Source organism: Callithrix jacchus, chromosome 16, assembly GCF_049354715.1.
Source record: "Callithrix jacchus isolate 240 chromosome 16, calJac240_pri, whole genome shotgun sequence".
Taxonomy (NCBI): domain Eukaryota; kingdom Metazoa; phylum Chordata; class Mammalia; order Primates; family Cebidae; genus Callithrix; species Callithrix jacchus.
In genome coordinates, this window is record NC_133517.1 from 24,859,611 (window position 1) to 24,873,743 (window position 14,133).

The window sequence follows — 14,133 nt, forward strand, 5'->3', positions numbered from 1 at the left end:
ATAATTCCAACTTCATGACAATCTGGAAAAAAAGCAAAACTATGGAGACCTTAAAAAGATCTGTGGTTGCTGGAAGTTGAGGTGAGGTGGCAGGGAGGACAGCAGGAATAAAAAGATGAAACATACAAGATTTTTAGAATGATGACACCGTGCCATGTGGTGGATATAAGACATGCATTAATCAAAACCCATAGAAGTATACCACCCAAAAAAGTAAACTTTAATGTAAACTACAGACTTTACTTAATAATAATGTAATCATATTGGCTCATTGATTGTAACAAACGTATCATTCTATGCTATGTAAAATGTTAATAAGGGAAATTATGTGGGAGCACATAAATATCTGCACAATATTTTTACTCTAAAATGTTGAGGTAGATTTGTACCTAATTTGTTGAGAGGCTTTATTCTGAAGGGATGTAGAATTTTGTCCAATGCTTTTTCTGGTTTATTGAGATGGTCATATGATTTTTACTCTTTATTCTATTAATATGTTACATTTATGGTTTGCATACATTAAACCATTTGTGCATCCTTGGGATCAATCTTACTTGATCATGGTGAATAATCTTTTTAATATGCTATTGACTTTTGTTTGTTGGTATTAGGTTGAGAATTTTTTTATCCATACTTGTTAGTAATATTAGCCTGTCTTTTCTTTTTTCTTAAAAAGCTTTTTCCTCTAAAATTTGGAGCAAGACAATGATGCCCATTTTCACAACTTCTTGACATAGTAGTGAAAGTCCTTTCTAGAACAATTAGGTAAAAGAAAGCAAGAAAAGACATCCAAATAGGAAAGGAGGAAGTCAAATTGTTCCTGTTTGAAGATGACATGATCTTATACATAGAAAACTCTAAAGACACCACCAAAAAACTGGTGGTTTTTTAATATTAAAAAAATCAGCGGTGTTTTCATACACCAATAGTGAACTATCTGTGAAAGAAATGAAGAAAGTAATTCCATTTACCGTTGCTGCAAATAAATACCTATGAATAAATCTAACCAGGAGGTATTTTACCTCTACAATGGAAACTATAAAGCTGATTAAATGTGTTGAAGGAATACAAATTAATGGAAAAATATTTCATGTTCATGGATTGGAAGGATTAATATTATTAAATGTCCATACTACTTAAGAAAATCTACAGATCCAATTTGGTCTTTAGCAAATATTCCTATGTCATCCTTCACAGAAATAAAATAGAACAATCCTAAAATTTATGTGAAATAACAAAAGACCCAAAATAGCCAAATCAATCTTGAGTCAAAAGAACAAAGCTCTAGGCATCACACTACCTGATTTCAAAATCAAATCTATAGTAACCAAAACAGCATGGTATTGGCATAAAAACAGAGACACAGATCCATGGTACAAAGTAGAAAGCTCAGAAATAAATCCATGCATATACAACCAATTGATTTTCAATAAAGTTGCCAATAAAACACAATGGGAAAATAAATGGTGCTGGAAAACTGGATATCCACATGCAAAAGAATGAAACAACCCAATCTCTCATCCTGGACAAAAATCTACTCGAAATAAAGCCTTAAATATAAGACTCAAAACTATAAAATTAATACAAAAAAAAGTGGGGCAACACTACACAATATCAGTCTGGACAGGGATTTTTTAGACAAGACCTCAAAAGAAGGAACAACAAAAACAGAAATAAACAAATATAACAACATCAAACTAAAAAAATTCTGCACCGCAAATGAAAAACTCAACAAAGTGAAGAAAAACCCATAGAATGAGAGAAAATATTTACATATTCTATACCTTACAAAAGGTTAACACCCAGAATTTATAAGAACTGAACTCAATGGCAAAAAACAACTAATTCAATTTATAAGTAGACAACCTGTTTAGACATTTCTTCAAAGAGGACATACAAATGGCCAACAAATTTATGAAAAAATGCTCAACATCACTAAATATCAGGACAATTCAAATCAAAACCACAACGTGATATCACCTTACCCCAGTTAAAATGACTATTCTCAAAAAGAAAAAATAACAGTGCTTGTGAGGATGTGGAAAAATGGGAACCCTCATATATTGTTAGTGGGAATATAAATTAATAGAGCTATTATGAAAAACAGTAGGACATTCCTCAAAAAAATTGAAAACAGATCTACCATATCACCCAGCAGTCCCATTACTGAGTATATATCCAAAAGAAATATAATAAGTATATCAAAAAGAGATCTTATGTTTATTGTGGGACTATTCACCATATGCAAGATGTGGTATCAAACTAAAAACCCACCAGCTGCGATCTGAGCTGTCAGCAGAAGCAGCTGGAGGCCAGGGGAGGAAACTCGGGAAGACATTTGCCATGGCTGAACACTTCAAACAAGTAGTAATTAGATGTCCTGTTTGTCTAAATGATCTTGAAGAACCTGTGCAACTGAAATGTGGATATGCCTGTTGCCTCCAGTGTGTCAATTCACTGCAGAAGGAGCCCCATGGGGAAGGTGTACTATGCCCCTTATGCACTGTGGCCTCTAGAAGAATGACATCAAGCCCAAGTACAAGCTGAGGGCACTGATTTCCATCATCAAGAACTAGAGCCCAAGCTGAAATCTATTCTTAGGATGAACCCAAGGATGAAGAAGTTTCAGGTGGATATGACCTTGGATGTGGACACAGCCAGCAACTATCTTACCATTTCTGAAGACCCGAGGAGCATCCGCTGTGGGGATTTGACAGAACAGGAAAGAGCAGGCTGAAAGGTTCAGCTCCGCACTGTGCGTCCTGGGGACCTCTCACTTCGTTTTCGGCCGCCATTACTGGGAGGTGGATGTGGGCACCAGCAAAATATGGGGAAACTCAAGATGATCAGAGCTTCCTGAGTATCTGTCCTGTGATCAGTCCAGGCAGTGCCAGTCCCCCAGTTTATTCTGGGGAAAGGAAATAAACATTTAAACATAATCATCGATAGCAAGTTTCTGTGTGCCTGTAGCCAGAGCTTAGAACATTTCTGCTAGATACACATTGGTACAAAGGGATAGAAGGGAAACATCAGTCATTTTGTAAACCATGAACAGAAAGTAATTATATTAATTAGGGGAAAATTACATTTTACGTATAAAGTTTGTCATATTTTCTTTGGGGCTTATGTGTTTATTCTTTTGTTCAATAAATATTTTGAAATTTCAAAACAAAAAACCCACCAGTTTATAAATGGGTAAAGAAAAGAAAATGTGGTATATATATGCAATGGAATATTAACCATACAAAAGAATGAAATTTTGTCATTGTGACAACATGGATAAGCCTGAAGGACATTATGTTAAGTAAATTAAGCCAGGCACAGAAAGACAAATACCACATGATCCCACTAATGTGTGATACCTAAAAAAACTGATCTCAAAAACTTCAGAGTAGAATAGTTATCAGAGGTGGGGAGAACACAAGGAAAGGGGAGATGGGAAGAGGTTGGTCATTGGGTGTGTTACAGGGTAGATAGGAAGAATAAGTTCCATTACTTTATAGCACAACAGGGTGACTATAATTAACAATAATGCATTGTATATTTCAAATAGCTAGAAGAGAGGTTTTTGAATGTTCTTATAACAACGAAGTAGGCCAGATGCAGTAGCTAATACCTATAATCCTAGCATTTTGAGAGGCTTAGGGTTTGCTTAAGGCAGACAAGATTAGTCTGGGCCAAATAGCAAGCACCCATCTTGGGTTTGTTGGCATGCATCTGTAGTTCCAACTACTCAGGAGACTTAGGTGGGAGGATCCCTGGAGCCAGGAAGGTAGAGGCTGCAATGAGCTATGATCATGCTGCTGCACCCACCCTGGGCAACAGAGCTAGACCCTATCCCAGAAACAAACAAACAAATAAACAAACAAACAGTACATGTTTAAAGTAATAGACATGCTAATTACCATGATTTGATCATTACAAATGTATACATATGGCAACATCACATTGCACCACATGTAAATATGTACAATTCTTTCAATAAAAAGAATAAAGATGTGTTGTCAAAAACATGTACAAATAAATAAAAATATAATCGACTAAGTCAAAAAGACCAAAATTAAAATTCAACATATTCTTTTTTTTTTAATGGCAGTTTTTAATTACATTTATCTATGTTCAATTCCTTAAAACTATAGTAGGAAGTATAACAGAGCACAGAATAGATCCAAATTAAACACCTTTAAAACAAAAGATCTTTAAACATTTCCTGGCTGTGAACAATATCATGTCTTTTAAAAGAGTTTCAGGAAATTATTAAGATAGAAGCAAAGTACCAAAAGGAAGTGCTGAGCAATTTTACAGCTTTAGGAGGCTGCAAGCTGGGGCATTCCTTGTTCCATGATAAATCTGTGAAATTGACAGAAACGACCACACTCACCGTATCTAAGAGTACCAACATGCTGTTTTTGGCCTCTTCTATGGAACAGCACAACTTCCCCCCAACCCCCATAAAAACAAGCCAATTTTTATTTGTGGAATGTCATTCCTTTATGAAGACATATTTTTTGTTTGTGTTTTTGGCATATATTTGTAATGAAATTATAATGTATGAGAAAATTCACCTATTAAGAATAAAGAAAAAAGAAGAGCACACTGTCTTTCCCAGACACAAAAGTCATATGCAAAATATTTACATTTTTTAATTTATAAATTGGTATCTTTCTAGGCTTTTTTTCTATATCTCCTGTAGGGAACAAATCACACCTGATCTCCCATCTTTAATCAATACTTTTAAACACCATAGCAAATGAAAAGAAACACGTATAAAAAGTGAGGTGGTAATAGTCTTCTTATTCCTTGCTTTAAGGAATAAGATAAATTCAACATATTCTTAATTAAAAGCTCAAAAAATAAAATGGACAATTTTCTCACCTTGATAAAGTATCAACTGAAAACCAGCATGGCACATGTATACCTATGTAATAAACCTGCATGCTCTGCACACGTACCCCAGAACTTAAAGTATAATAATAAATATATATACAAATAAATAAAAATTTTTAAAAAATGTATCCTTTACCTAGGAGCAATTCTATTTTCAGTCATTAAGCCAGCATTTTTGCTTTCTCTTCAGTATATGTACAGAGTTTTAGTAGAAATATTCTGGAGCAGTATACCAAAATGTTAACCTAAGACTTTTGTGAGTGTCAAGAACCTCTTAACTCTTTTTATTTTTATATTTATATTTTATATTATACATCTTTCTATGATAAATTTTAACTATACACATAAAAGAAAAAATAATTATAAGACAGGAAGTCTAAATAATGGTATTTCTTTTCTTTTAAAAATCTGAAAGTAAAAATTTCAGGCATTTATAAATGCTTGAATTTTCAAATATATGTTGCATACACCATCCTTTAGGAGTCTACCTGAGATCATAATTTTTCTAAAATTTATAATCTCGTCTCTGCTTTAAATCAAACCAGTAAAAGCTACAAAATTCAGTTCTCCTGCATGTTTTTTTATTTTGGCAATTAATTCATTGTGTTAACTAGTACTTACTGATCTCTTGACTATGTATTTGAAACTCTTTTAGGCACTAGTCATAAACACAGTAATGATTCTTGTGCTCATGACCACATACAATAGTGGTGGGCCAATGGCATCAGATAAGAGGTATAAAAATAAAGGATACATTAACATTTTGAAACTATGTTTATTGCTGTCCTTTTTTAAACAATAATTTAAACTTTTATTTTAGATTCAGGGGTTACATATGCAGGTTTGTTACATGGGAATATTGTGTGATGCTGTGGCTTGGGGCACAAATGATCCCATCACCCAAGAAGTGAGCATCATACCCAACAGGCAGTTAGTTTTTCAGCTGTTGCCCCTGTCCTTGTCCCTCTCCCCTTTCTCTAGTAGCCCCCACTGACTATTTTTCCCATCTTTATATCCATGTATACCCAATGCTTAGCTCCCACTTAGATGTGAGATGTGGTATCTGCTTTTCTGTTCCTGCATTAATTTGCTCAGGATAATGGCCTCCAGCTGTCCATGTTGCTGCAAAGGACATGATTTCATTCTCATTATGGCTGCATTGTATTCCATGGTGTATATGACCACACTTTCTTAAAAATAGTGGTATTTCTTCAACTTCTGGTTAAATTATATAACATTCAAAATAACATAAATTTGTAGTAATTTAGGTATAGTAGCAAAGCTATGCTTGACTAGATTCTAAAAAAGTCAATTTATTTTGTCATCAATTACAATTAAAAAATATTTGTGGTCTGAAATAATAAAAATCACTCAGTCAGTAAAAACTAGCAAGAAATATTGAAGCATCTGAGCATCTGCCTATAGCACTCTGAAAATCGGGAACTACACCAAATATAAAACCATTGAATTTAAGCTTCTCTTTGCCTCTCTACACATATACTTCAATAAACTTTTCAAGATAGCAACAAACCTACTGTCTCCATCCACTCCTCCAGATTAGTGCCTTTCTGTTTTTATCCATTTTAAAACTAAACTTAAATGGAAAACTAATACTTGAGGTAGACTGAAACAGGTTGTTTATGGTATTCTAGAAAACCTAGCTCCCAGTGAGATGTGGTAAGAACAAGAAAGCATTGTCTGCTGAGGAATAGTTTACAATGAACCACACAGTTATACCAACTATCTGTTATTGCACTGGTAGATTCTCCAGCAATGAAAAAGTTAATTCTTGCAGTGCTCCCAAGTATAATGAAGGAAGCTAGTGGCAATCCACATATCTATGCGTCTGCAAACATATCTGGCTAGTTATGTTTATTGTGTGCCAATATCAGACAGAGTTCAATTAGATAATTAGAAGAACTAGGAGATAATAATAGGTAGAGATAGACAGTTGATAGGTAGGCAGATGGAAAATAGACAAGTTGCAAGGATTTACATGATTGTGGGAGGTGATCAAACAATCTGTGAGGAAGTTTTCTGCACAACTATTGCTGGAGCTTGATGGCCACAGGGCAGGCAGAACAGCAGGGAGGAGGAACACAATTGGAGTAGACCAGACCAAGCACAAGCTGGAGCCCCATGAGTATAGACTGAGACCCGTGTTAGTTCTTGTTGTCGCTGACCAGGGTGAGATAATGCAGAAGCCAACACCCTTTGCCCTGGAGCTAACTAAGCACAGGTACCTGGCCAGACATTGCCTTACACCAATGAAGTGAGTTAGCAGGTAAGCCTCATTGGGGAGCTCCTACCATTTCCTAGTTACTCATTATATTAAAATTTTCCCTGTTGAAGTTACCAGTGTGACCTCTGTCTCCTTACCGGACCCTGACTGATTCACATGGTCTCTTTATTTCAAGGTTAGATAAAAATTAAACAAAAAAAATCCCACAATTATTTCTGTAGATAAATAGCTAAGTAAGTGTGTGTATGAATTTCTACAACATAAGCCAGAATTCTGCAACATGAAAGAACAGAAATTCACTGAATGATAGAAGGTTGAGGAGGGTCTCATTTGTGTTATTGATGTAATCTAGTAAATGGAAAAATAAATTTAAAAATAAGAGAATAGAGAAACACATTATCATATGAAAAAAGATCATGGCATAAAAATGAACAAAAAAGAGGATAGGGTCTAAAATTAGTAGATAGAGATAAAAAGGCTGTAAGTTTAAAAGAAAATGTAGCAAACTGAATATGAGTAGAAACAGGCAGAAAATAAGAGGAATTTGGGCAATATTTTTTTTTAATGCCAAGGTTTATAAGTGAAAGGAGAAGAATTAAAATGTGTTATATACAGTCTAAATTGACTGAAAAAAATCTTGTTCACTGACATAATTGAGAAGTTCTTGCCAAATGCAGGGAAAAGAACAATAATGTGTATAATAATAACAATTACAGAAGATCAAAGATTAAATATAAAGCGACTCTATTTCTAATGAAACAACTAAATAAAATAATCAGACATGTTAAAAGTTTTTTGAGCTAAAAATGATAAAGTCAATAGCACTCTAGCAAAGAATAATTATGAGAGAGTAAAAAATAGACTTGACTAGTTCCAAGATGCCAGATGAATACAAAGTGATGTTGTGAGTGATTTGAAGAGAAACATTTTATAATCCAAGAATCCTGAATTCAGAGAAGTAATTACTCATGTGGAAAAATCTTAGCAGTGCAGGCACTTAGAAATATAAAACACATTTACCCTTTCTTATTAAAAAAGCACTCAAAGATATACTATAGCTAACTGAAAGAGTAATTATAATTAAAACTCAGAAAGAGGGAAAGGATAATATGAAATGACTGATTATTAGAATTGAGAACAAAAGCATAGCTTTTGGAAAAGTTAAAAGTTTCAACATAAATTTGAAAATAAACTACCCACGAAAAATAAATTTGGGAAAATGTTATTCTTATCACTTTCTTCCTCCTCATCAGTGTTCAATGAGCATATTTAGGAAATGGAAATACGGGGAGATAAAGAAAGTAAAGCAGCCTGAGCTAAATGATTTCTCGTATGTAGAGCAGATTTAAAACACAGGTATTTTCACTTTGATAATTAGATAAAGGTAAGTCCAAGTGTGTTTTTGAGAATGTAGTGGTAAAAACCTAAAAGTTAAAAGTAAAATGTCTTATATTCAAATCATCACCAACGGTAAAGGCAAACAAACACAGTCATGATAGCAAGAGAGAGAGAAACAAATAAATTAGCAAAGAACATGGTAAAATAACAGAAATAAAAAAGCAAGTACATCTGCTACAACATTAAATGGCATCTGATGTTACAACATTAAATTGTTGAAATGCCTCCATAAAAGGCAAAGAAAGCTGGATTTGCTTTTTAAAAGTCTACTGTATGCATCTTAGGAAAGACACATAAAGTAAAATAAAAATAGTTAAAAAATATAGAGAGAACTACATACCTTACAGGTTTTACAAAATTCGTAATATCTCACAATAAAATAATTTGAGAATAACAAAATTAATATATAGATATAATTTTTAATGCTTTTGAAATAATCAGACTGTGGAGTAAAACTAAGAAAAAGCAAAATTAAAAATAATAAGTAAATTTAAAATGTTTAATACTTCTAAGTAAAAATGCTTAAAGTTAAAATAATGCTAATGATTTTAAAGATACAGATAATGTGAAAAATGTGAAGAATATAATTTATTTAAATAGGATCAAAAGCAAAAGGAAAATCTGAATAATATGAAATATAATGTTTTAAAATTTAAAATAACATATATAGAAAAGATCTAGGATATTTAATGGGTATCTTTTTAAATCTCACACTAAAAATATATGTTTTTTTAATTTTAAATATAAAAATATTTTAAAATATCTCTTGACAGAAAATTATAAGCCCTTCTCATGTATAAATTTGAATTAAAAAAAAGTTTGGTAATCAGTTTTAAAATTTATATAAAAGAGTAAATCATGTAAAATAAACATGTTTTCTTTAAAAACACAGTGTCAGTGTGATATTAGAAGACACTTATTTACTAAATTATTTCAATGGAAATTTCGATAAGAGCTAGGTTTAAGTATTGATCTGCCAAATTTAATTGCTGTAAACTTCAGCAATTACTTAGCCACTGTCATTTCCTTATTGACATTTGTAAAATGGAAATGCTACTTTATATCTTTCTTTTTATGGTAAAATTAAGAAATATTAGAGCATGCAAAACATCTATCAAATATTCAGTACGGGGTAAGGGCTCAACAAAGAGTTGCTGTGTTATATATTAGACAAAAATCATCTCAATGTGTTATAAAAATTAGCCAACAAAATGAAAATATGCCCTCCAACCAACTTAAACAACTCAAGATTTATAGAAAAAGGATATTTTATTAATGTAAAATATATGAAATTTACCCTGACAGTTATCATCAGTAAATTTAGGGCACTAGATTCCAAACTTCAAAATTCAGATCAAAATTTCCATGCACACAGAACCATTGTAACTAACTTTATTTTGAAGACAGACACACTCTTCAGAGATGCAATTACTGGTTTTTAGGGACTAAATGCATGTATACTTATGCTGAGTTTTATTCATTTTTCTCACTGTTTGGGATAAATGTATATAACAATTACTAAGACTGCAGGCAGTATCAGAAACTACTGAGGTCAGAGAATAGGGTTGTCTTGTATTTATTTCTTCATAAAAAAATTATGATTTCTAGAATACATATTTATTTAGATATTCAAGCACTAATATGTAAATAATGATAATGATAATGTAAATGTAAATATGTTAAACATTTATATATAATATTCTTATATAAATAATGCATAAATATTATTAAAATGAAAACTATATATGAGTATTTTGAATAAGAAAATGGAAATACCTCTTAACTTACCAACTCTATGTAGAAAGAAGACTTTCAGCAGAAAACACAAACACTATTGAAAACAATCACATGACTATCTTAACTTGAAAAACATAATAACCGAATTTAGAATTCACTGCAATTGATCAGCAGTTGTTTAGACCTAGCTAAAAAGAGTATAGTATGAATAAACAAAAAAAAGATTATTAAATTAATAATCCAGACAAGTTTATAATGGAAAATTTAAAAAGGATAGTAGACAAAAGTGCATAAAAAACAAAGAGGGTATTATAAAAAGCCTAAATATATGTGCAGTTGTAGTCTTAGAAGGAGAGTAAGAATGAAATAGAAGAAATATTTAGTGATGAAGTAATCAAATTCCAGATTCAAAAAGGACTACATATTCTGATGAGGATTTGTCTAACATGGCAGGGGGAAAGCACACCAAATGGTAATGAAGTAAACAAAACAAAAAATAAAAGACAAAGAAAAACCCTAAAATCGGCCTGAGAAAAATAGTGTAATCTCTTCAAAGGAGGAACAAAGACAGCTGAAAATAGAAACAAATAGAAATCAGAAGGTAATAGTATATTCAAAGTCCTAAAGGAGAATAACTTCTAACTGAGAATTTTATAGCCAATGAAACTGCATTTCATAAATGAAGTTAAAATAAAAATATTTTTAGACAAACCAAAATAGAAAATTCATTACCATAAACTTACTCTAAAAGAAATATTGAAGCATGTTCTTTAGTCAAAAGAAGTGATTCCACCTGGATTTATCAGGAAATCAGCAGTCATTAGAGTTATAATATAAACCACTTTGTTGGTGGTTTTATGATTTTTTTCTTATATATAACAGTTTTTGCTTTAATGCCATAATAGAGCATAAAGACACATGGCTGTTTTATACTCTTGCTAAATTTCATCTTCTAACACTGACTTAGATGCTTAATCCAATTAAATGCTTTTTCACTTAGAATAGTATTTGATCAGTTATTGCTATAACTGCGCCTAGTATTTATATAGTTTGTTTTTGTTCATTCTTTTATGGGTGCTTTGTGATGTGTCTCTAGTAAAAATAATGTAGTTGACTTTTTAGATTACATTTAAAAATTATGCCTTTTAATGTATTTAACCCATTCAATTTCGGATGGGTTTGACTTGTTTGTCATCTTACTGCATGTTTTCTAGTTATTATACACATTTTTCATTTTTCTATGGTAGTTAATTGGTCAATTTATTTTATTACTTTTATAATCTTGTGGGTTAGAAACTATATATACTTTTTAAAGATTCTACCCATACTTTTTTTCAAATACATTTATCCTTTCATATCAAGGATTACACTATATCTACATTTTTCTCTATTAAAACGAGATATTTGGCATCTTATTTCCTATCTTCCCTGACATACTTCATTGAAATCATGTTGACATTTAGCACCAGATTGATTTTATTTGTTGGTATTTTCATAATGTTTCTGCCTTTTGGAGAATCTTTTTTTACACTCTATTAAATTTCAGTTACAATGGCAGAAATTATTTTTCTATCTCTGTAATTTTTTTACTCTCCTTTTTTTATATTATATCTCCTTCTTTCTTTTGTTCAGAGACAGTGAATATGTATTTTTTAAATGCCAGTACATATTAAATAGTAATTTTATGCATATGCATTGGTTTCCCTTAGCACTTCAGGATGTGTTTTCCTTCTCTCCTTGTATTGTGAGTTTCCTGTAAGAAGTCTGATGAGAGTTTCAGACTTCTTAGTAAGTCTGAAACTTCCCTAGCAAGGGGCTGGCTATTTGCATCTTCCCTTAATTCTCATACCTTAGAAATTTCTGGAGGTCTGCTTAGCATTCTTTATGGAGGTGTGAGTTTTCATAATATCAGCACAATATTTTATATCTTGCCTTAATTATTTCTTTCCTCTAATCTCTTTCTAACCTTGTCTGAAGTCCCTACTAGGTAGGTGAATAATAGATATGGCTTTCCCATTACCAGTATTTAATGATCTTACCTTTCACTGGTACTTTACCTATGATATTTTGCTCTACCTTCTGAGAGATATCCTTTTCCATCTGTTTCTAACTGAGTCTTCAACCATAACCTATTATCCTTCAGCCTTCTTGTTACATTTTTAAATTCTGACCATCATATTTTAATTTCTAATACATATTTTATAGTCACTGATTACTCTTTCATAGCAGTCAGTTCACATTTTGTGGATGTAAAATCCTTCAGTTTTTCCTGGAAGTGTAAATTAAATGTTTTCATTCTTTATCTTCTATTTCCCCCCCCCCCCCTTATTGTTATCTCTATTTCTTCTTGGGTCATTGCTCTAATTTCAACTTTATTCTTTTTCATAGTTTGCCCAGAAGAATCTCTGGCTGTTTTACTTCTCTGCTTTCCAGGGTGGGCCCTCTTTTCTTGGACCTTCTGACAATTACCCCATATTTAGTTACTCTTCTAGAGACCTCTGCAGAATTGTTGTCTCCAAGGTCAGCATTTTTCTGGAGCTTTGATTGAAAGCACTGCTCTTACCTCTGTAATGGGTCCCTCTCCCTCTCTCTTCCCCACTAGCACTCAACTCATACTTTTCATGTTCATTGCCTTCTATCTTCCAGGAATGTCTCCATATTACTGCCCCATTGATGATATTATAATTTGCCTACTCTGCCACTATTATGAATAAATTTCTTTTTTTTTTTTTTTTTGAGACAGAGTTTCACTCTTGTTACCCAGGCTGGAGTGCAATGGCACGATCTTGGCTCACCGCAGCCTCTGCCACCCTGGTTCAGGCAATTCTTCTGCCTCAGCCTCCTGAGCAGCTGGGATTACAGGCATGCGCCACCATGCCCAGCTAATTTTTGTATTTTTAGTAGAGACGGGATTTCACCTTGTTGACCAGGATGGTCTCGATCTCTTGACCTCGTGATCCACCCGCCTTGGCCTCCCAAAGTGCTGGGATTACAGGCGTGAGCCACCGCACCCGGCCATGAATAAATTTCTTAATAATTAATTTCTATCTTTACTTTTAAATGGGATTCTGGTAGTGAGTGACGAGAAGTAAAAGCACAAGTATTGCATTAGCCAAACTGTACCAAAATATTTGGATTGCTTTTTTTTTTCCAGAAAATTCTTATTTACATATCACGTTCAGAATAATATATGTAAAACTGAAGTACAGTTGCTGCATTTTCTGGAAGAGAATGCATTTTTCCTTCCGGTTAGTCTTCAGGATCTAAGAGAGATATCTAGATATATACTATGTACATATTCAAATTTACCTTCAGGGTCAAGACAACTTTAATGAAAAAACATTGGAAGCTTAGATACTGGACATCTTTGAGTTTGGGGGAATCAAAAGTCACTTTATTTACTTATTTTCCTTTGTGTGGCCAGAAGTGAGTTGAATATAAATTGCTGTCGCTGTTTTGGAAAAAAATTTATGATCAATATGTTTTACCTTAGAAAATAATCTAGAACATGAATAGAAAAAATATTCCTACTAGAAATAAATCAAAATATGTAGTTGTTAAGGTTTTCTCTTAGTTTTACTCTATTTCCCACTATTTTTGGTGCAATAAGCTCCATTTTCAAAGGTTCAGCTATCTGAGGATATAAAGTAAAATTAATATTGATATACATCACTGGTGGAGACCCTGAGTTCCAGTGCCATGAATTTCATTGTCATTCTTGTGATAATAATGTACACTAAAGATCATTAGTATAGGTACAATGATTTGGATGCATGGGCAAATTACTTAGCATGTGAGATTTTGTGCAGTTGATCGATGAGTGACAAGAAACCTAGGCTTAAGAGAAAGTACCAGCAAGGAATCACTTG

The 14,133-nt window shown here is 32.6% G+C and overlaps 1 pseudogene; it reads left to right on the top strand.

Annotated features, from left to right (window-relative positions):
* Window positions 1-598: 598 nt before the first annotated feature.
* LOC108588646 (ret finger protein-like 4A pseudogene) lies at window positions 599-3,016 on the top strand (annotated as a pseudogene).
* Window positions 3,017-14,133: the final 11,117 nt, after the last annotated feature.